This window comes from Paramormyrops kingsleyae, chromosome 25, assembly GCF_048594095.1.
Source record: "Paramormyrops kingsleyae isolate MSU_618 chromosome 25, PKINGS_0.4, whole genome shotgun sequence".
NCBI lineage: Eukaryota > Metazoa > Chordata > Actinopteri > Osteoglossiformes > Mormyridae > Paramormyrops > Paramormyrops kingsleyae.
This window is the reverse complement of record NC_132821.1, coordinates 29833793-29856041: the sequence shown is the minus strand read 5'-3', so window position 1 is coordinate 29856041 and position 22249 is coordinate 29833793. Positions and strand designations below refer to the sequence as shown.

At 40.2% G+C, this 22249-nt stretch overlaps 1 long non-coding RNA gene across 1 annotated transcript in view; it reads left to right on the top strand.

Annotated features, from left to right (window-relative positions):
- Positions 1-502: 502 nt before the first annotated feature.
- The window catches only part of LOC140583081 (uncharacterized), a 58195-nt gene continuing 36448 nt past the window's right edge, over positions 503-22249 (top strand). The window contains exons 1-2 of the long non-coding RNA XR_011985872.1: positions 503-629; positions 6578-6731. This is a non-coding gene — a long non-coding RNA (uncharacterized lncRNA). The remainder of the gene's footprint in view (positions 630-6577; positions 6732-22249) is intronic.

The window sequence follows — 22249 nt, the reverse complement described above, 5'->3', positions numbered from 1 at the left end:
CATCTATCACAGGCAGCAAAAGCTGCACATGCAAGAAAGCCATAATAGATCATCTGGTTAACCGACCAATGTCTCTGTCCCATTCTGTAGGTATCGCAAGAGTGTTTATCTGCGCAATCGTCAATAGCTGACGGTCACGAGAGGCCTTTAATGGCTCCTACAGACAAACACTTTCTGTGGATTCATCTATCTATCTATCTATCTCTCTGTCTATCAAATTTTTTTTAAGCAAATGAACAAGTTAGGAGAACGTGCCCATGATGTTCTCTCTCTATCCTTTGTTTTGCGCTAATATTTGTCTATTTCTCGTTTGCTCTTCATAGCAGAGTTTAAAAGCTGCTTCAAAAATGAAAAGAGCCAGGGACACGGAAATGACAGCAGGCTGCGGCACAGTCACAGCGTCAGGTTCGCTAAACTATTATTCTAGTCAACAAGTTACACGGTCCTTATTTGTTAAGGCACTCGTCTAAATCACCTCCCACCGAGTAGTTTCAGAACGTGACAGGAAGAAACAGATAAAGCCAGGCAAAAGGAAAAATAATGATGAAAACAGAAACACCATTAGAGGGGAAAATGGAACGCATCAATAGAATAAACCAATAAATGATAAACGGCGCTACAGAATTCAAGTAAGCACCACCACATTGAATCCATATACATCATCGCATTTTAGGTTCGTTCCACTGCATTACTCGTGTTTTTCCTGTATACCAAATATTGGTCTATTTGGGTGTCATAAACTGAAAGCTTATAATTTATTTCATTATATTACTTGGATAAAATATTACATTAATGTGAAATGGACTGTATTGAGAATCCACAGATAAATATTCCATTGAGTTTGTTTCTTTTGTATTCTTGTGGATGGATGGATGGATGGATGGATGGATGGGTAGGTGGATGGATGGATAACTTTTTGTAGAATTGCTTAACTGACCTTGAAATATTTTGATGTACTTTTTGAGAAGTGCCTCACCTAGAATGGGATATATAATTTTCAGGATGATTTCTTGCTGGGTATCCTGTACACTTGGGCAGAGGGTTTAGTACGAGTTAACAGGCAGTAATTTCATTTTGGGAGGAATACTGTGATCGCCTTAACCCGGTAATGGATGCGTCCATTTTCGCATGCAGCTTGTGCACTGTCTTGACCCGGCTTTCTATAAGGGTCACTTTCTACGCCAAAGAAATAAGGAGATGTCACTGACGTTTCGTGACACTTATGCGGCGTCGCAACTTAAGAGGTCACTGCTTTTCGAAGGGAATTTGTGACTAGAGTCGCAAATGTAATTTTGTTGATGCGGCCCGACCAGAAACTTTTCGATAATGTCAGTGTTTCATAAAGGTCCTGCATACACAGATTAACGCAACACTTAAACTGTCCTTGTAATTCTGCTTTTAAAATGTTTGCCATTCACCCTTTGAAACATGCCTGAATATATATTAACCTGCAGTGCTTGTTCTGACTAAATGGTACAGCTGACATTTAAACAACACAAATGTGGTGATGGACGCATTGTTCTGACTTGCTTTCTTGTTGTTTGCTTAACCGCTCCAACTTCTCGTACAAGCACAGAAAAAAACGTAGCTTGTACCCCTGCCAGCTCATGGTGACCTGGATTACATGACATTCAGTTAAATTTAAATCATTAGCAGACGTTAGCTATCAGTAGCAGACAGTAGCTATCATTAGCACACAGTAGCTATCATTAGCAGACGTTAGCTATCAGTAGCAGACAGTAGCTATCATTAGCAGACGTTAGCTATCAGTAGCAGACAGTAGCTATCAGTAGCAGACAGTAGCTATCATTAGCAGACAGTAGCTAACGCATTGCAAGCATACAGCTGTCAAGCACACATGGTCACCAGTCATTGATAAATACATATTGACTGTTGATAAGCACGTAACATATAGAGAACTGTATGTCACTTTGGATAAAAGTGTCAGATAAATGAGCTAAACTCGGGAAAAGTGTGGTTTGTTGACAATGAAATGTAAGGGTAGGTAGTGGAGTTTTTCTCGTACGACACAGGTTAGCTGGAGTTGTGTGCCTGCTAGGAGAAATGCCATTTCTGCCAGATCAAAGCTGTTGCCTGTCTACTTTAAATTCCAGCCTTCCGCACATCACCGTTCAATATTTCAGTTTAGGGTGTTTGTAAGATCAAAAGTGAGAAATACAGAGTGTAATGGTAGAGATCAATTTTTTACTCAAGTGTAGGAGGGATTTGGATATTTTATAAGCTCTTCGACAAGCCCTTTACAACATTTTAGACTATGAAATTCTTTAGCTCTTGCCTTATAGACTTTCCAACCTGTCTGAGGTTATATTTGAACTGTTAGCTAATTAATGACTGATGACATGACTTGATTACTCTTTTCTGATTTGTAAATTGTATACTATTCTATGAATGCGGCATCATTTGGTTTTCTTTCATTGTGAAATATTTTAACTAAATTGTTTGCTTCCAATTAACTCATTTCAAAAACCGATGAAAAACAGATTTGGGGGCACAGTGTTTCACAGTTATCTGGAAATTTTCCCCAAATTTATCACTATTTTTACTCTCCACGCTGCGACTATTAGTCATGAAAAAACATACAGTATATTTAGCACTCACTGTGGGAGTACCCTTTTTACGTTTTTTGTAAAGAACCTGCTTGAAAATAAATATGAAAAAAGCCACTAAAATTGCCCGATGAAACACTGTACAGTAAATGGTATGCCATTAGGGCACAAGCAATCATTTGCTTATATTGTACTCAAGAGCCTAATATATATTTTAATGTATTCGCTTCCTGTTTTTTTTTTTAAGTTGTTTTCTTGAAAATGCTTTAAATTGAATAATAACAGCATCTAAGATGTCCAAGAATTTTAGTAATTTGTGATTATTATTGTTAATGAGGGAATGAGGAATGAATGATGTCAAATTTGACTTAAGGACAATTACTATTTGTACAAACACAAAATGTAATAATAATGAAGCATTGTTTTTTTTACGAATATTTTGTGAAATTATATAGAAATGCATATTTCAAAATGTTGCCTTTTAGAGGAGTGTGGATGTGCTCATGTAAATCTGTTCTTGACAAAATGGTTGTCTTGTCTTCTCTGAAAAGAAGAAAACCATTCTACTTAGTTCCTTTGCCCCAAGGACAAACTACCCTGAGGGATTATGTCCATCCATCCATTTTAAGTCACCACTTAGCCAATCAGGGTTGCAGTGACCCGGAGCCAATCCCCCCGAAATCCCAGAGTATGAGAGAAGGGCAATTTAGAGTCCATATCCGCCACATCTTTTAGGAGAAAACCAGATTTCTGAAGGAAAAAAAAGCCTTCCTGAGCTCAGGGGCCAGATTCAAACCTGCAACCCCAGAGGTGTAAAGAAGCAGATTACCTGCTCAGCTTTTGCTCCGTCCTTCCTAGGTGGTCAGGAAATTGTGCGTCTTCCTTTAACAACAAGTGGATAAACCACAGACAGCCAGAAGCTGATTCCAACCTAATTAAAAAAAAACAAGGATTATGGGTCTCTATTTATATAATGACAGGGGAGGTAATATGCTATGTGATGTGTTTATTTTAGACTAGCATATATATACTGTACCAGGTACATAAAGAAGACGTCAACTAAATGAACCATCCGATTTTATTAAAGCGAACCTAGGCATTGAGTTTATGAGATTCTCTCGAAGCCATGACAACCTTTACTCTGCTGCCTCTGTGAGACTTACTTTCTTTTATCTATTTCACATACATGACAGGAGAATCCAGGCCATGGTTCCCATAGGGTCCGTACTGAGCCCACAATCAAACAACGCGCATTAAAAACAACACGCGTCGTCCGACGACAGTCCCTGAATAACCGAAGATGCGGGTGCACTAACCATCCAGTGTTTGTTTATTTGTATAATTATTTGCCGTTATATTTTTGCAGTTAGATTTGAAAGTAAAGCAAGAGTATTAGAACTTCCACAGGAAACGGGTGATCATTCGTCTTTGGATTGCAGGATCACAGAAGGACTGACTTGTGCACAATCTTAGTTACACAGCTGCTTCACTCCTGTGCCTCCTTCCTACCTCCTCTCATGTTGGATCAGCAGATAAATGCCTCATTCGCACTGGAAATGTCAGCCAGCGCTGCCTGTCCTAGTGTGTTGTGAAGGATCCGATGGGACGCAGATTAGACTGCATGGTGGGGCGGGGCAGAGACTGTCTGGGGGTGGGTTGTGGTTTGCGATTGGTGATTATTGGTGATCAGAAAAAGCCACTCAGGAGCTGAAAAGCATCACCAGGGCCAGTGCTCAGGCAGCTCCCTCCGCTTGTCCCTGAAGCACACGCTCGTGGGAATTTTACTTACAGAAAAATGTCCTGAGGGCAGACTGGAATATGATTGGTTCAGAGCGATAACCAATCAGATTGTAGAGAAGGTGGGTCCAAGTAACTTGAGGAGGCGGGACCAAAACATCTGATTGGTTAGTCCTGCCTCCTCTAGTTGCTTGGACTCATCTCGTCTACAGTCTGATTAGTTATCGCTATGAACCAATCATTTTTTTTTTGTTCTGCCCTCAGAACATTTTTCTGTAAGAAAAACTTTCATGAGCGAAGCACGTCACCTGTGGAGCAGATGCAGGCGTCAACACCGTTGCTAAATGCTAATAATGCCTCTCATGGGTTCTAAGTGTACAAATGGACTGTTTCATATGTTCCTTGATTTAATCAGTTTGCTTAATTCAGGGCTGGCCTACCTTAAAGATGACACAGGCGATTGCCTAGGGTCCCATTTGATCAGGGGGTGCAGAAATATCTCTGGTTGCATTCCGTGACATTAGTTATTTACACAAGTTTTAATATTTCACGAATTTTTTTGGTGAAACAGATGTGAGCTAGCTAGTACTCTATGCGACTGAAATGTTTTCTAATATAAATGGATTGACATAATTCGTTTTCTGCTGCTCTGAGAGGACTCAGTAGAATCTCCCCTGGGAGACGGCAGGACAACCAGAGCTGGCCCTGCCTTAATTTAATCGGAAGAGGAAGCTAGTTTTTGCCCAAAAATGCATACACACTGATCTACAGTGCAGCAGAAATGTGTCAGGTTACCTCAGAGTCTACTGCCGCTCGTCTTTAAAACTGGTGTAAAGGAATGAAAGCCGCTATTGCAACAATACTTCTCCTTTTCACTTCCAGTTTGGCAACTGTTCTTCAAAAGAGGCTTCGAAACATAAAATATTCCGTAAGGGATGGGGGGGGGGGGGTGGGTTGGAGGTGCACATCGGATTACAGCAACACACGAAGGGTTACCGTGAGCAGACCGCTCCCTCGGATGTCTGTCTTCATTACTCCCCATTTTGCTGCCATATAAAACTTTCCCAAGGAGCCCAGATACAGGACAAAATAAAATCCAGCTGGATTTTTCACTGCCATCACATGACACAGGACTAGATTGAACACAAGGGGGTAAAACACTGTAGGAAATAATCAGCAATGACGGTTATGGGCTACCCTTCTGTCCTGTGTCCTGGGGTGGGATCTAGCCCTCCTCATCTTATAATAATAATAATAATAGTAATTCTTCTTCTTCTTCTTCTTCTTCTTCTTCTTCTTCTTATTATTATTATTATTATTATTATTATTATTATTATTATTATTATTGTAGGCTCTGGGCCCGCCATGACTCTGAATAGGACAGTTTCTGAAAATGGATGGATTATTATTATTATTGTTGTTGTTGTTGTTTTGTTTATTGTAAGTCTGCAGCCATTATATCTCTGCCTTTTATGCTGCTGCTGTCTTGCTTCCATACGTTACACTATGAATGTACCTTTGTTTACTGTGGTAACCCTGCTCCTTCAATGCTGTTTGCATGTTGCACTGTGACCTCAGGGGGATATTCCGCGGCACCGTATACCTGCATATGCACCCTGGGACAATAAAGACCACTTGATTTGACTTGAGTTGACTGTATTTTGTATTTAAACGTCCAAAATATCTTTCGTTTGCATTGAACTTCACTTCATTTCCAGTCAGATTTTTATAGGTTACAATTAGATGCGCTATTTTTTTTATGGCTCGATGCAAGATCTGAACAAATGGAAATTTCCGATTTCCAAGGTTGGTTTATTCTAGTATGTCCCGATGTGCGGGAAGAGAGACGGTAATGAGCTTCGGAGGAGCAGGTGTGTGAACGCACAGGGCAGGAACCTGCCTCTGCTCGCTCTCCCGGAACAAGGTGAAACCATCCCGAGCCATAATTGTGATGAATGTCTCAAAGTCCCGAGGACACCGGAGACACAGGGGACCGTTAGTGTGGCGTACGAATACGATAATTTTATCACTTGTAACAATTGTACGTTAACACTTTGCGACATTCTGAGTGCAATGCAGGCGGAAGGGTTAATTTATTTTGCTAACAAGGTCTCTGAGATCAAGCTGAGTTGATAAGAATTCTGGGTTAGATCAAGAAATTGATGTATATGAGAAATCTTGTGGCATTCTTACTGTATGTTAAGAAAAATTCTTGGGCCTGATATTTAATTGCTTATGTTCGTCCCCCTCCCCCTAATTTTTCCCCATTTTAGGTCGCCACTCAGGTCTCCTTCCTCAAGCTATACACCCCCACGGACTTGGGAAGGGAACAGACAGACACGAGCCACTCTTATCGTCTGTGGGGGGAGGAGCCAGCTATGACTTTATGCTGTGTGGGCACGGACTTCACCAGGGCTCACGACAAACGTGAGTGAAATCTCCATCGTCTGGATTGCGTTGCGAGTCCCAGCAGGAGTCCTGGCACGCAGCCGGAGTAGCCGTCAAGCCTGGGTGACGGTGCCCGGGCCAGCTTGAATTCTTAATGTCCTCTTTCTGAGGACGGCTAATGTGGCACAGTGTTGACAGAATCGCTACCACACATCTTACTTTTCCGGCTAAAGCAGCGGGTCGGTACCTAGATTATAAACCGTGTTTTGAAGAAAGTGGAAAAATCCGGAACAAGCTGATGATTTTCTCCCCGACATTGTACTTCTAATTCAGCACATAATCTAATACAGCCCTCCGCCGGCGCCGGCCTCCGCTGCTCTCGCTGCCCATCCATAATTAAACACGCTGTGCGAGCCCGTCCGCTTCGCAATGCCTCACACGTTTAGCCGGAGAATTGGCTTGAAAGGATTCGTTTGCCGGGGAACGTTGGGTGTAGCTTGACCCCTTAACCTCAAGTCAAACATGAATAATTATAACTGTCCTTGGGCTGAGCTTAAAGATTCATCCTTTGTTGCCCGATATCATAACCCCTTCAACGGTACAGGGTGCAGGAAGCCCCCCGGTCACAAAGGGATCCATTCCCTACGTCTTTAAGTTGAATTTGCAGGTGAGTTAGAACAATAAAAATATAGTAAATAACAACAACATAATAATAATAATAATAATAATAATAATAAAGAGCCATGCAATGTTTCCATGAACGGCACAAAGCAGTGTGTGTGTTCATTGTTAAAAACCATTTATTTAACTGAATTTGTAATATAATAAGCTTCACAGCAGTCCATTAGTAAGTACGGGTGGTCCATAAATTGGACATTCTTAACCCGGGGATTAACTGTAGTTGGACCACAAAATCCATCAGCATTTCTGAATAATGGACTCATCAGATGTCAGCTTTCAACGTGAAGCTGAAAGACAGCGGGCACTAGTTTTTAATAGCTCTGCAATTTGTAAATATCATTCCATTCATTTAATTTAGGTTCTGAGTAGTTTGATCCTGTCTAGTGACACTTGGATAATTCCAGAAAAGCATTCGGGCTAAGTATTATAATTTTTCAGTTTCTTATAGTACATCATCACGTGAAATCACGATAATTAACAAAGCGTGCAATGATGTGTGGGTGAACCTTGCACACTGCATGTATTTCTGATCGGGCGGTTCTTCGCTAATTTTTGAATCCGTCAAGGTTGGGCGGAATGTTTTTCTGCCTCAATTTTGCTACCTTAAATGAGGGAAGTGAGATGACACATTGGCAGGAGAGCCTGACGTCTGGCAGGCTGCAGGCCCTGGGATTAACTGCAACCCTGGACGTGTTTCCAAGCCAGACCTGCAGCTGTAGACTGTAGCGCAGTAACAGGAGTCTTTACAGAAGCTAATCCGCTCCCCAAAGTATTTCCCCTCCTTGAGGATAATTGTGTTCTCTCAAATGGCTGTTGAGCAAACTGACGGATACGCTTGGTCGGCTGCCCAAAGCACACCCCCGCCCCCCAACCCATGTCAGCACTGAAGACCTGCTTAACACGACCCTCCAGTTGTGTCGAGCAAGACTTCAGCTGTCAATGGGAGAAAATACAAATTAACCACCATCTTATCCCATTTTTTCCTCTAGTATCGTACCTGCTTAACAAAAATGTCAGAGGACGTTGCTGAGCCCATTATAAGAGACACATTCAGAAGAAAATATCTCTGTTATTAAGTACCTAGGCGTATTCTTTAATACATACATTTATTAGGCTATATACTTAACCAAACTTTGATTTTCTATGCTTTAATATTGAATATATTAATTAACTCAATTGAATGACATCCATAACTAATTTTGAGATAAAAACCTACCGGCATTATATGTACTATGTATAAAATGATCATCTTATCCATCTATGCTTCTTTTAACTACTTGTCCAGTATAGGGTTGGCAAGAAGAGGGGGGGAGGGAGCATTTTCAGACAGCAGGGGGCATAAGTGACATCATGCCCAGGGTGCAGGGCCAGCTGAAGCCCCCCCCCCCCCCAACCACTACCTGAATTGCCAAAGTCAATGCAAACAATTGGAATTTTATTCATTGTTTAATATAATATAATAATGCATCGAATAATATAAAATCAGCTGCTTTGTTGTAACTTGTTATTTCTTTGATCATGTTATTTGGTATTTATATGAGATTAATCACCAAGGCAATTAATCGTGATAAAAAAAAAAAATAATCGTTTGACAGCCCTATCAAAGATTTTTTTTTCACACTGTGCTAACCTGACAGCGTCCTTGACACCTTTCCCTGCAAAAGCACAGCGCTCATCGTCCGAAACAAATTGAAATTGGCTGGCTAAGTCGGCGCCCCCTATGTGGTGTAGCTGTTCTCCGCCGGCACCACAGAGGGCGTGAATACTAGGGGCACCAGCCAGCTGATTTCAGTCTGTTTCGGACACGGCGCCCCTCGGAATTCTGCGCCTTAAGCCCTATCAGCCCTCGATACTCTGCTTCCTGTATACACACACACAAACACACAGGCAAAGTATAAAATCTAAAAACTAAATAGACTGGCATCTCTTGTCACATAAAGCACCATCTTTCCACCGAGGTATCTAAAGCCCCCCCCCCCCCCCCGCCACCCCCTCCAAACTTTTGTACAAGCCAATTCAATATACAGCTTTTTCTCTGAAATGTCAGAGGCACACGACGGCATTTGATAATTTCTACTTCAGAATTTCTGTGCCATACCTGTGAGGAACTAAAGAGCCGGCTGAACTCCCTGAGAATCCTGGCAATTTCCATCTCATTCGCTCTGGCTGGTGGGTCCCTACTGCGTTCCCGCTGTAGCGCACTGTCAGGTAATGGAGCTGTTGAATAGTGTATTTGCACACACACAGAGACTCGCACACGTTATGAGCATGGAAACGTGTCAATGTCACTTGCAGGTATCTGTCCGTCTGTCTGCTTTTCCGGCGTTCCGAAACACTGGGTGCCTCTCTTTGACATGTTCGTGGGTTCAACACATTGGCCTGATTTCATTTTATATAATCAGTGAGCATCATGTATCAAACAGACACAAAGCATTTATTAAGGCAAAACATGTATGACACCGTTCAAATTGCAGTTACAGCTGATAACATCAAAAAATTTGGACGCACGGCATGTACATCTTATATTTTTATTGATATGCCCCCCCAGTGCATGCTGTAAAGTTTTTATAATCAGGAGGGGTTGAGCAGCCAGTTGATCTTGAACCCGTCGAGGATTTCTAGCTCCTTCCCTGGGAGATTTTGGTTCCTCTTCTCTTTTCTCATCTGGCATTCCTTCTTTTGTTCTTTGTCCTCCCTTTTTCCCTTTCTTTGAATTATTCTGTATAAATGATACAGGAATGTATCCCAGCACGTCCATGTAAAGCACTTCAGAGTGACTCTGTTGTGAAAGGCGCTATATAAAAATGCACTGCATTGTTTTTTTGTTAGCGTTTACTAGCTAGAAATATTGACGTCTCACGCCTTTCCTCAGCTACCTCCAGGTTTCTCACACATGCACATAAACAGAGCGAGCCGAACAGATATTTAAAAGTAAATAACTTTCAAATATGTTTTGTTTCATTCCGCATTTTAACTAGCACATTTGTCACAGATTAACACGAGGTGGTATTGTTCCAAGTAATTTTCCATGTTGGGTACGACCGAGCCTGGATCACTTTGCTTCAAAGAAAACTTTTTTTCATTGTTTGATGCATAAAGATGAAATGTCAAACATTTCTCTTTTGGAGTACATAATCAGATTCTTCATGCCTGCCATATGGGGCCCTCAGTTTCTGAGTGTTCAATTGTTGCACGCAACTATTGAAATGTAGCTTACAGTAAAGATGCACCTGATGTAATCTGAACATTGGAAACTGAAATAAACTGTCAGGATCGGTCCCGGTCTTGTCCCATTCTGTCCGACGTCTCCCGAAGTTCTCCATCTGGCCAGCAGGTGGCTCTGATCATCCCATTCTATCCCTTGTGTTCCCCAGTGTTGTTTTCCCTGTTCCTTGGACTGCCACGTGGATGAGGGGGCTGAATGTGTGGCTGAGTAATCGTCCATCCCAAACCGTCGTGAGTTTGGACATTTTTGGGAATTCGTGGCCCAAAACTCTCTTTTTTGTCAGTCCTGTCTTGATCATGTTCCTTGTGTTTATGCACCCTAGTTTGGCCTTTGTCTGGAGTGTCATTGTTTAACTTCATATCTAAGAGCTGTCTTCTTTGTATTTCGTACTTTCAATACACACACACACACACACACATACATTTTTTTTATGATGACTATTGATTTCCTAGGCATGAATTTAGTCCAGTTGCCCATTGACCTAATGCATGTTTTGGCTCGAGAAGAGTCTGAATATTAAATTCAGCACCATTTCTGCTCCTCGTACAGCACTGGAAAGTTGGAGCATGAAATTCAGAGAGGAAATTTGTATAAAGCTGTAGAAAACCTTGAAGCTCTGTTTCCTGCAAATGTCCAGTACATTCCAGCAGCCTCCAACATATTTTTATTATTAAGCTACAGTAAATATCAGCAAAATCTAACCTTGTCCTTAGCGACTGTCAGTTTAATATTTAATTCAGGTTATTCATACTATATTTATTTAAGTCCAGTTTCTGAGTGACAATCTATCATTTCTTACCTTGGCTGAAAGTGTTGAGTATCTGCAAAGCACCCAATGATAACCTCAATGATGATGCTCCCAAATCATCGGGAACTTTTTAACCTTTTTGGCATGTTGACCATTCAATTTCCGTTTCTCGATAATATGCAGCGAACAAATTTGAATTTTTTCTGACCCAAAACATACGTAACCTACCCACCCTCCATTACAGCCTGCATTCAGCGAAGTCACTCCCATTTTCTTATTTAAATAGCAAGGCATTCAGATATTTTGATGTTAAAGACATAGAGCAAAAACATTAACCTTAAAAATTACTTGGCACGTAAGGCTCATCTGCTTAAATTTCATAGATTGACCAGATGACATTTTATTTACAACCCTTTGATGGCAGAACTAAATTTTGCATACATACATTATAAGATTTAGTCAACAAATTTTGGGCTTGTTGTCACAAAGCTAGACTACTCTAGTTCATATTTCAGCTCAATTGTTTAAATAAAGAAAGAACTGAGAGTTATTGCAATAAACACGTTTATCTTGCTTACTTAATTAGAACATTGAAAAACATTACAAAAGCAACAAACATAGGATGAATTTTATTACCTACTGCCTAACCCCCAAAATATGGTTTTGCCGACAGTATTAACGATACTTCTTCTCTTTGTGTGTAGCTTGGCTTGCCAATAGTTTAATACCGTAACTGTAATATTGCAATGTCAAGTTTCATCAAGGATATTTGCCGCGAATATTAGTAGCCAGGGTTCCAGTTGATACCGGAATATGAAATGCAACGATCGAATCCTATTACAAACATGCAAGGTGCATGTTGTTGGTTCGCTGCAGATCATACCTTCTCAATAGATGCCAGTGAGTGACGGATTTTATTACAGGGAAAAGGTGACGTTTGGGAAATACGTCGAATTGCCCACAGGGTAGGATTCTTAAAAGGTAAAGACAGCTAATATATTGACCTCTTTTTGCCTTTCCCTATCGGAAACTTTACGCATTATTCTGGTGACTTGTTTGCCGTGTAGTTTGTTGTTGTTACTCGTTTGTCCATTGAGGCATGGAGTAGTGATGATTCACTCTCAGCTTCTGACAGAAGCAAATCGTCGGAACCAAATTGAGGTCTACCGCAATGTGATTCAGGTGTTCAAAAGCCAGTGAGGCTCTGGATGGTCCCTCCCTGACAGCAACAGTGCACCCTCCTCCGTCGGTTGATAAGAGCAGCGGGTGTCAATGACATGGGATGGTTTCCATGGCTTCCAGTAGCCCCGCGGTAACTGTCGGTTCGGCTGTTTGCCCATAAAACTGTCATTCTCGTATTTTTCTCCCAATAGTGACATCACCCTGAGCCTTTTACGATTTGCAATTTCTGCTTCTTATCCTTTGAACTGACAGGGTAATGATCAACTTATTTATGTATATCTTTGTTTCTTGTCACTGCATCTGGCCCTGTATCGCAGCGGAGCCTTCGGCCGCCGAACCCAATAGGTACCCGCGCGTTTGTGAGCATCAGATTAATCGAGTGTGTGATTTGTGAAAAATTACACCCCGGGTAAGTGTGAGTTAGCAGGAGAACGCGACATTTCACAGCTAGTTTCTCTAAAAATAAAGGAAGTGATGCAACGTGGTCTATGTCACACACTTTGGTTCCCACTTCTCCTGAAATACGGCTGGGTGCCCAAAGTGTTTGAAAAAAAACACTGCAAAGTGTAAAGCAAATGTAAAACAGCCTTTAGGGCAAATGAAGGCATTGTCACTGTCACTTACTAGGCTGTATTACAAACAAGTAAACATACAAACAAAGACTCCAAGGCCTTGCTTCTGTAGTTGATTATAAAAACTGTTGAAGTAACAGTCTTTAAATACTGGGAATCTCACTATACGCGGCTCATCTGGGCAGGTTCATCCAGTTTTAATTTTAGCTCGACAAAACACTTTCAATTTTTGCAAGCAATGAATAGACTACTGAACTTCGTATTTATGAATTGTGTGTATATATATAATTGCAGCAGCTCTGAAAGGCCCAGAACAGAAGCTGAATAATGTGATATTGTGAGAAGACAGCCTGGGGGTAAGTGGGTGGGTGGGGTATATATATTTTTTTCTGCACTGAAGGCTCTATATCAGGAAGACGTTTAAAGTTCAGCACCATGGACAGCTGCCGTCCTCGCTCTCCCCTGCGCACCTGTCTCCATCTCTTACAGCAGCCTATCTGCTTTGCACAGAACCTCCTTTCTAGTGCGCAAAGCCACCGTCTCCCTGTTTATTTTGGATAATTACCTGAAATGAGGTTTATTAATTACACGTTCGCTTCCGTGGCCTGCACGACGAAGGCTGCAAATAAGGGTCGCACAACAATCGTTTGTTGAGATCTTAGGCGATAAGTTTACAAATGTGTTTCAAATCCTTCTCTACCGTCCATGATACACACGATCCATCCCTGCAACATTTTAATTCTGACCTCTCTGGGTAAAACTGTGGCAGCCAATTGATGCACCATTTTCATTTAAAATAATAAAAAAAAACATCATTGACTCTCATTATGAATAAATCTCTAGTCTTCGCGTTCATATTAGGAAGCCGTTCATATGTGAAAGCTGAGGTCGTAACTGAATTGGTCCAAACCAGAGGCATAACGATGAGAGGACGGACGCAATAATGTGCATGGTTACCATGGGAACATTTGTTTGCAATAAACTGCCCACCAAGCTGCCTTTGCAGACTTTTTTCGCCACTTTTAGTAGGTAGAATATTTATGAAAAATAGAGAAAATCAGCACAGGTGATTTACTTTTGCAGTTTATATAAAACATTTAACATTTTCAGGGCCAATTACAATTTTATTGTGTCCTACCACTTGATAAATAAAGCTATCTTTATATTTCATACTGTATTACATTGTATTCCGAGGTTTATAGTTAGTCTGAAGTTGCTATGGTAAATGTATGTCACATGACATACTTTGGAACCATACGATTAAAAAAAAAACCTAGCCGTTTAAAATGACATTTTAAAATGACCATGAAAGGTGTTTAACACCAATTATTGTACATTTATGTATCTGCCCTGGGCTTTTTGACCGCATCGAGCGATAATGTTTCAGTCATAGCAGACAGCAAAAGCTGCACGTGCGGGTCAGCGGTGACAGATCACATGGGTAACCGGCGGATGTCTCTGTCCCAATCTGTCGGTACCGCAAGCGATTTTACCTGAGCAATCGTCAATAGCTGACGGTCATGAGAGGCCTTTAATGGCTCCTGCAGACAAACACTTTCTGTGGTTTCGTGTTTCTCAGAGAGGGAAATATGGTATGCCAAGGCGACCAATCAACAAATTCATACGGCTATCTATCTATCTATCTATCTATCTATCTATCTATCTATCTATCTTTCTGCTTTACCACATAATTACATGAGCCAAGAAAGCAGCTCAATATACATTTCATATAAAATAAAACATATGAAGAAGGCTAAATCCATCTGTCGATAATCCCATGTCTTTATCAGCCATGACTAATACCACGCCGAACATGCAAACATATGTATTTCGTAGATATGCTCCTATTTAGCATGTATTGATTTTTTTTAACCACACTCAAAGTATTTGGGGCACAGACTGTTCATCATTTACTTCGTACTTATTTTCCCACCACAAAGGCAGTATGGAAACAACATCTATCGGGGCGAGTCAAGAAGGAGAGCAGGCTGAATAGCACAGAAGGGCTACTCACGGAGATGTGGAAGCTCCCTCTCCCATCTCACTGTCCAGTCATATCATGTTATCGTGACTTTACTTTCTTCCGGTTTGGTAAACCTTGGCTCAAACACAATTTGCTCCACACACACAGACACAGACAGACACTCACACACATACACACACTTCAATGGTTGCCATAACCACAACATATTGCATTTAGTGCTTGTAGTATTTCTGCTGAAAGCATCTTATTGCACAGGCCTGATGTGAGCAATAGGAGAGCTGACCATAAACCCATCCACATGGGACTCAATGCACACAAAGACGAGGCTGTTTTTCTGCAAAGCATGGAGGAAAAAATTAGTTACAGCAGTGATTTTAATCCCACGCAAACTCGAACTGTCTTTGATTTTCAGCACGCAATTTTTTTTCCCTCGTAAACTGAGAGCAATTACATTGATATGGTTATTCGGTAGTTGTTACATATACTGTGTTTTTGTGTTTCTTATTAAATTATGCATGAGAAAATAGCCTCTGTTTATTTAAGGTTTTATTATCACAGGTCTTAGCGAAGATGTAAATGACGATGTATGATGAACAAAATCTCTTAACTCCATAATGATTACAGATTTTTATCCGTGCTCTGCTTTAGTCAAACACAGATCCCGGAGACAATGTGCACGAGGGAATTTGGGCTGAAGTCAAAAAATCTTCTATTATCAGAGCAGTTTTCTTGTTTTAAAATGTCCTCGAGTCTGGGTTGCAAAACATGTATAAGAGTCTTAATTGATAGTCACAGGTGTGCTGTCGATTTTAGCTGTAAAAAGTCTCTGTTCCCTTTCAGAGTTTCCCACTAAGGTTTAGTGATCTGCCCCAATTAATCATCTTAAAAGTATATATGGAAGGCCTTGTGAGAGAATTTCGTAGATGATGAGAGGAATATTGGGCGCTGGCAGGCATTTCCCGCTTAGAAAAGAAAAAAATATACTCCTTTCTCCTAGCAGTACTTGTCAGACAGCATTAAGTGTTAGCAAACTGGGTCAACCCAGTTCCTACATCCCAGTCTTGCCTTTTCCTCTTTTGAAAGGGAGGAAAACTGTTGGCTCAAGCAAAGATTACATCGTTTTACTTCACTCTTTCTCACCATCACTTAATATGTGCTTGAGAGCAAAGCGAACTGTGCTGAACTCACCGGCCCAGGCCTAAAATGCTATCTGCAGAACATAACAGCAATGACTCACTGTTAGCCAATTGTTAGCCAATTTCTTCAAATAAAGGAAACTAAGGAGCACATGCCCACAAGTTATAATGGCACTATAACCCATACAAAAGCTTCATAACCCTATTTTTTGCTCATCAAAGTGGAGTCCAGAGATTGTGTTTATTGTTGCAATATTTTTTGTGCTGGTTCAAACCTAATTATGAAACAGGAATCTGATAAGCATATAACATATAATTGTAAGCTGGGTGAAGGAAGGACTGTGATGCAGTTATCACAGAACAAATGAAATATTTACAGAGGCCCAAGAGTACGGGAAATGTGCTCAAGGTTTGTCACTGATTTGTCAAAAAAAAAGCATTATGTCGACTAAGAAAAAATAAAAGAAAAGGCAATGAAAAATAAACCCAGTGCCTCATAACTCCAGCAAATAAACACATTGTTTCACAGTCATTTGATTTACAATCCTGTGCATGGTGTGAATATGACCTTTTCCTTCCAAAAAAAGTGAAAAGAATTTCCGTTATTCCGTTCTCCAAGGAGGTGATGTCGTTACCGGAGAGGCAAGGTCATTCTAAAAGCATCAGCTATCTGTTTTCGTCTCTCCTATAACAACCACATTGTCACTGAGCAGTCAAGATTATGCTTTGTTTGTAAAATATAAATGTTTATATAAATCCGTAAAACTAGTAGCTAAATTCATGGATGATTGCTTCATGGTGGCTTTTTTTCTAGGATTCAGTGATCAGCACTTATAAATATTCCCTGCTGTACTCTGACGTGAATACGTCACATAATGTGTGGCTGACTTCTTCTGTATACTCAGTACACATTCTCAAGCTGCCCGATTGGGTACTGAGTATGAAATGCTGCACGCTCTGTGTTTTAGGCCGTGCTGCAGAAGTTTGTACGATTACCGAAGCCTAATTTAAATGTCCATCAGTACCGTAACAATCATTGGTATTTTACACCAAGGCTGTTTTGATTCTCACTTTTGGTTTATAGTTTTTGTTTCCTTTTCTTTGTTTTTACTATTTAATCTTTGCTTTAGTCTCAATAGCTGTATCGAGTCTGGTAATTACTAATTAAATTTTTTCTATTGATTGATTTCTTTTTCATTCTTCAAAGAACACATTATTTCCATCTATGCACATTGGAATTTATATATTCACAGTATATTTCCAGGCATATAGACGCTGTCTATCCCATGAACAACACTCCTGCATGGCCTCCATAGACTGAATAAAGATGTATGTCTTTCAAGCCGTCAGTAACATAATCTCCATCTCAGTACAGGGTGATTATATAACTGCAGCACATTTCCAGGTATATACAGTATATATTAGAAGAGACCCTCTGAATGGTTTTTATGGATGGAATAAAGATGCATATCACCCACACTGTCAGTAACAGTATCTACATCTCTGCAAAACAGCATTACTTAATGTGTGGTACCCTGAATGTTATAACCTGTAAAAAACAAAAAAGAAAAAAAACAAAAATATGCATTTTAAAAAGTGTATATTTGTGTTATAAACATATCACATCTTGCTTATGAGCATAACTGCATTCTTTATGTGTTCTATCACTAGCGATTCATGCTGATACTGAAGACTGATGATTTCTGTAGAATCTAGCACCATGAAACACCTGCTCCCCTCTCTTCCTTTCTACTTCCTGATTGACCAAAGCTTTCATTACATCGTTCCATCATTCACAACTGAGTCATTGTGACACGTGTGCATAACGCCGTCAGCAACATTAGATGTCACTTAACTCACTGAAAGCGATTTATAAATGCATCTGAACATTTATGCTTTTTCCTACATACTGGATTTAGATTTTCTTATCTGCAGTGCTCCTGTCTGTATTTGTACATTGTTTAAATGTTGGAAAGATGCACACATTATTTCTCTGAGGAAGAAACAGGTATCCACTAAAATAATTAAATCAGATGTTTATTTTATCATCGATTCCTATTATAGCATCTGTGTAGATATCATTTATTTTTTTGAGTATGAACTGAATCAGAGATGACAGATGACATACCCAGGTTTAGAGATACTGATTTTTTCATTTTTTCACTACACATTATTCCCTTTCGTGCCCCTGACTCTGTAACTGCTAAGGATGTGACATCATTAAAAAAAAGGAGTCATGCTCATTGATTCCACATCCCAGACTATCTCAGCTTGACGCTGACGAACTGTTGGCATCGGCCTGGCCATTATACACCACAGCGCTCGACGAAATTTAACAGGAAGCAGCGAGCATGCACAGGAAGTGAGGCGTACAGTTTTTCAGACTGCGGCTGAGGCTTCAAATTTACCTTAGTGCTCAGAGCATTTATGGCAGGTCCGGAAAAAAACATGGCAGGGAAGAGGTACTGCTTGTTGCAAACAGCCCAGTGATTTATTTAGTCAGATGTCAGTTTTTGAAAGCATATTTTAATGTTTATTTACATACCGTGACAACAGAAAAGTAAATGGAATGTCCCTCAGCTCCAATATACCATTAATGATATCTAAAAAAGACATGTACTGTATAGGACTAGCATTGCCTCAAGGGTGCGTCCATTCCTGTGCCTGGGATAGTCCCCGAGCCGCCCCAGGGTAAGAGTTTAGAAGAGTGAGGGATGGATGGATGGATGGATGGATGGATGGACCAATATACCATATTTATCAGCATATAGAAGCAATTTTCATATATATAAATTTTCTATGAATGCTATGTCTACTACAATCTAGGAACATATTCATGACACATTATAAAGCACCTCTCTTCTATAATGCTGCAAGCATCAGAACCTCAAATAGAGGCATATATACAGACACACACACACACACACATATGCCTTTTAAAACTGGCAGTAGTGCTCTAAGTTATACACATTTCGATTAGCTCAATCTTCCGCTTTTTGTCCTCTGTGGGTCATTACTGCTGAGAAAAGGCCCCGTGTTCCATATCAAAACAGTGACAATATATTATTCCCTTCCTCTGTTGACGTCTCATTCCATCAGTGGGGAGGATCGATTCCCGTCGCGCCCGCTGTAGCCGCTGGAAGTCATTTCTCCGGCAAAGCCTCATTTCAGAGGTGCTTCTACATGTGTAGATGGCAAGAAAAGCCTAACAAGGCACTGAAGATAAATACGAACGACGCTTGTAGTCGATTAATAGCGTAAATGACCTCATGAACATGATCGTTTATTGTTTGTAGATTATTGTTTGTTTGATCTATAACTTGATGAGCCACCTTGAGCTGAATGTGTGTCAAAGTGGATGGTAAAAAAACAGACTTTATATAAATATAGTTACAATTTTAATTCATAGTGCGAATTTGCAGGCACAACTTCAGCATTTCCATGGCAACATTCCTAAAGGCGAGCTCCAGGAACCCGGCATAATGACACAGAGTGAATAATCACGTGCAGCTGGCTTTGCACGTTTGTTTGCAGATGAAATGCCACTGATTAAAGTTTTTGATCCAAAATTTGATACATGCATTGAATGACTCACGAATAATTTTATTTTGAAAATTAACTTATACTGAAATCCTGAATATAGTAACGACTAGCAATAGATGTGTACAATGTGGTAATGTATGCGAATTGCAGAAACAAAATTAACTTTAATTAAATCTACGCGAAGAACATAATGGTACAACTGTGGGTTTTATATATGCCATAAAGGAAAATGTTGCTCCTTTTTAAAGGTAACTAGTAATTGAGGTTTACTGTGTTATGTAGTCAAATTATGTAAACTGTTCATATATAATAAAGCCATCAAGGATTCTTTTAGAAAACTTATTTTGAGGGTGAAATTGCAGTTGAAACTGCAACTTGCTGTGGCCTTTGGAACAGGTGTGTGGCTCGGTGAGCTAAGCCTTTGTTCTTATGTTGGAAGGTTGTTGGTTCAAGTCTGACCTCGGTGAAATAGCTATGGTTACTTAAATAAGGCCCTTAGCTCCCCCGCTCTTTGGTGCTGCAATATGGCTGTCTCTTCACTATAACCACACCTCTTAAGATTGCTCTCACCTGCGTGGAGTACAAGATGGGGGCAAAAAGTGAAATTTCCAATGGAGATTATGAATGCGATACACGGTATGCCATTATCTGCAAATTTTGTTAGTTTGTTTTTGTATTTAATTAAAATACATTTGTGTCAATCATGTGTATCTGTCAAGTGCAATGCAAATCCAGAGCAAGCTGGCTTTATAAACAATCAAGTTTCAAAAATGCAACAGTGCAATCCCCGCGTTACGTTTAGTTACAGTGATGCTGGAAATTACTGACTGTTTCGGTTCCTTTTATTATTTTCCCCGTTGACAGAAAGGTCAGACAAAAAACACGGCACGCATTTAATCAGTTGACAAAGAGCTTTCTTGGAGTGATTAATTGCATGGTGCAGTCCCCGTTATAATGACCAGGTACACAGACAGTAAAGAAATCAGACCTTTTATCACTGTCATATTTATTAAATCATTGAATAATGAAGGCAAGACTGGTCCCTCATGTTTAGCTTGACTTCTTATCTAAAGGGAGAATCAGATGTTTGCCTTATTTAATGCAAAAATGTGCACTCCCTCAACACACATTGGTATAACCTAAGTACTGTAAGAGGCATTTTCAGCAAAATGAACATTTTTCAGTGCTTCCCTTGAAATAATGAAGTTATTTACCTTTGTTTGTCACTACATGTAAAATACGGTAATCTTAATAAAAAAAAAAAACCCTAGCATTATCAGGGAGTACATTTATCACGCAAAAAAATAAGCTTTAATTTTCAAGGGAAATGTGTTTTGTTCAGTGTATGTTGAGATAGGGTTCAACGATTACGGTTAGCTCATGAGAGATTTACTTACTTAAACATGTTCTGAGGGCAGAACGGAAAATGATTGGTTCAGAGAGATAGCCAATCAGACAATAGAGGAGGTGGGTCCAAGCAACTAGAGGAGGCAGGACCAACATTGTCTTGGTCCCTCCTCCTCTAGTTGCTTGGACCCGCCTCCTCTACAATTTAATTGTATATCTCTCTGAACCGTCATTTTTCGTTCTGCCCTCAGAGTATTTTTGTGTAAGTAAAACTCCAACGATCTTACTGTTTGTTATCGACCTCCTGTCGACTGGCTTACAAAATGTCACTTCAGATTGTCTGCTTTTACAGCTGGAGTGTAAAGTCAGTTTAACACCATTTCGTAGGTGCCATGCTATTCTCGTGCTATTTTCATGCTATTTTCATGCTAATTTCATGCTAATGCTGCCGCAAAAAGCCTGGCCAAGCATTTCCGGAAAAATCCCCCAAGAACTCCCCCCTCATCCGAAGCCCCAAATGTGGTGACCAGCATGGATGGTTCGCAGGACCATGTGCACGTTCGCTCTCTGTGGTCCGCCGAAGTTTCCGTGGTGCTCTGGCATTTACGCCCACAGCTGTCTCCTTAGCAACTGAAGTCCTCGCACAGAAGACTCCGCGCTGTGGAGAAGAGGCTGCAATTTGCTTGAAACGTGCCGCAAGCACAAAGGGGCCACGCAACCAAGACAGACCCTCCCGGAGGAGATTATGTGTTTGAATGTCATCATTTTTTTCCGCGACGAATCTCATGCTGTCAATATATTACACCATTTTTTGTTATAATAAATTTAAACCCCAGAAGGTTTAAAACCCATATAATTACACAGGGATACAGCAGTTACACCATTAAATATAATTTTATTTGGATGTGTGAAAAATATGCCATTCTGGCTGTTTATCTAAGATTAAACATGAGAAAACTTATTATCGAGTTTTTATTCATATGGATAGAGAAATGCTTTACTTTTCTCCTTAGAAATGAATATTCATAAAGGGTCAATCATTTTGTTTCATTAAAATCGTTATTTAATTTGTAATTGCAGTATGGTCACCACGTTTAACTTCAGTTTCAGTCTGCTATGGGTGAAGTGGCTTTTTATA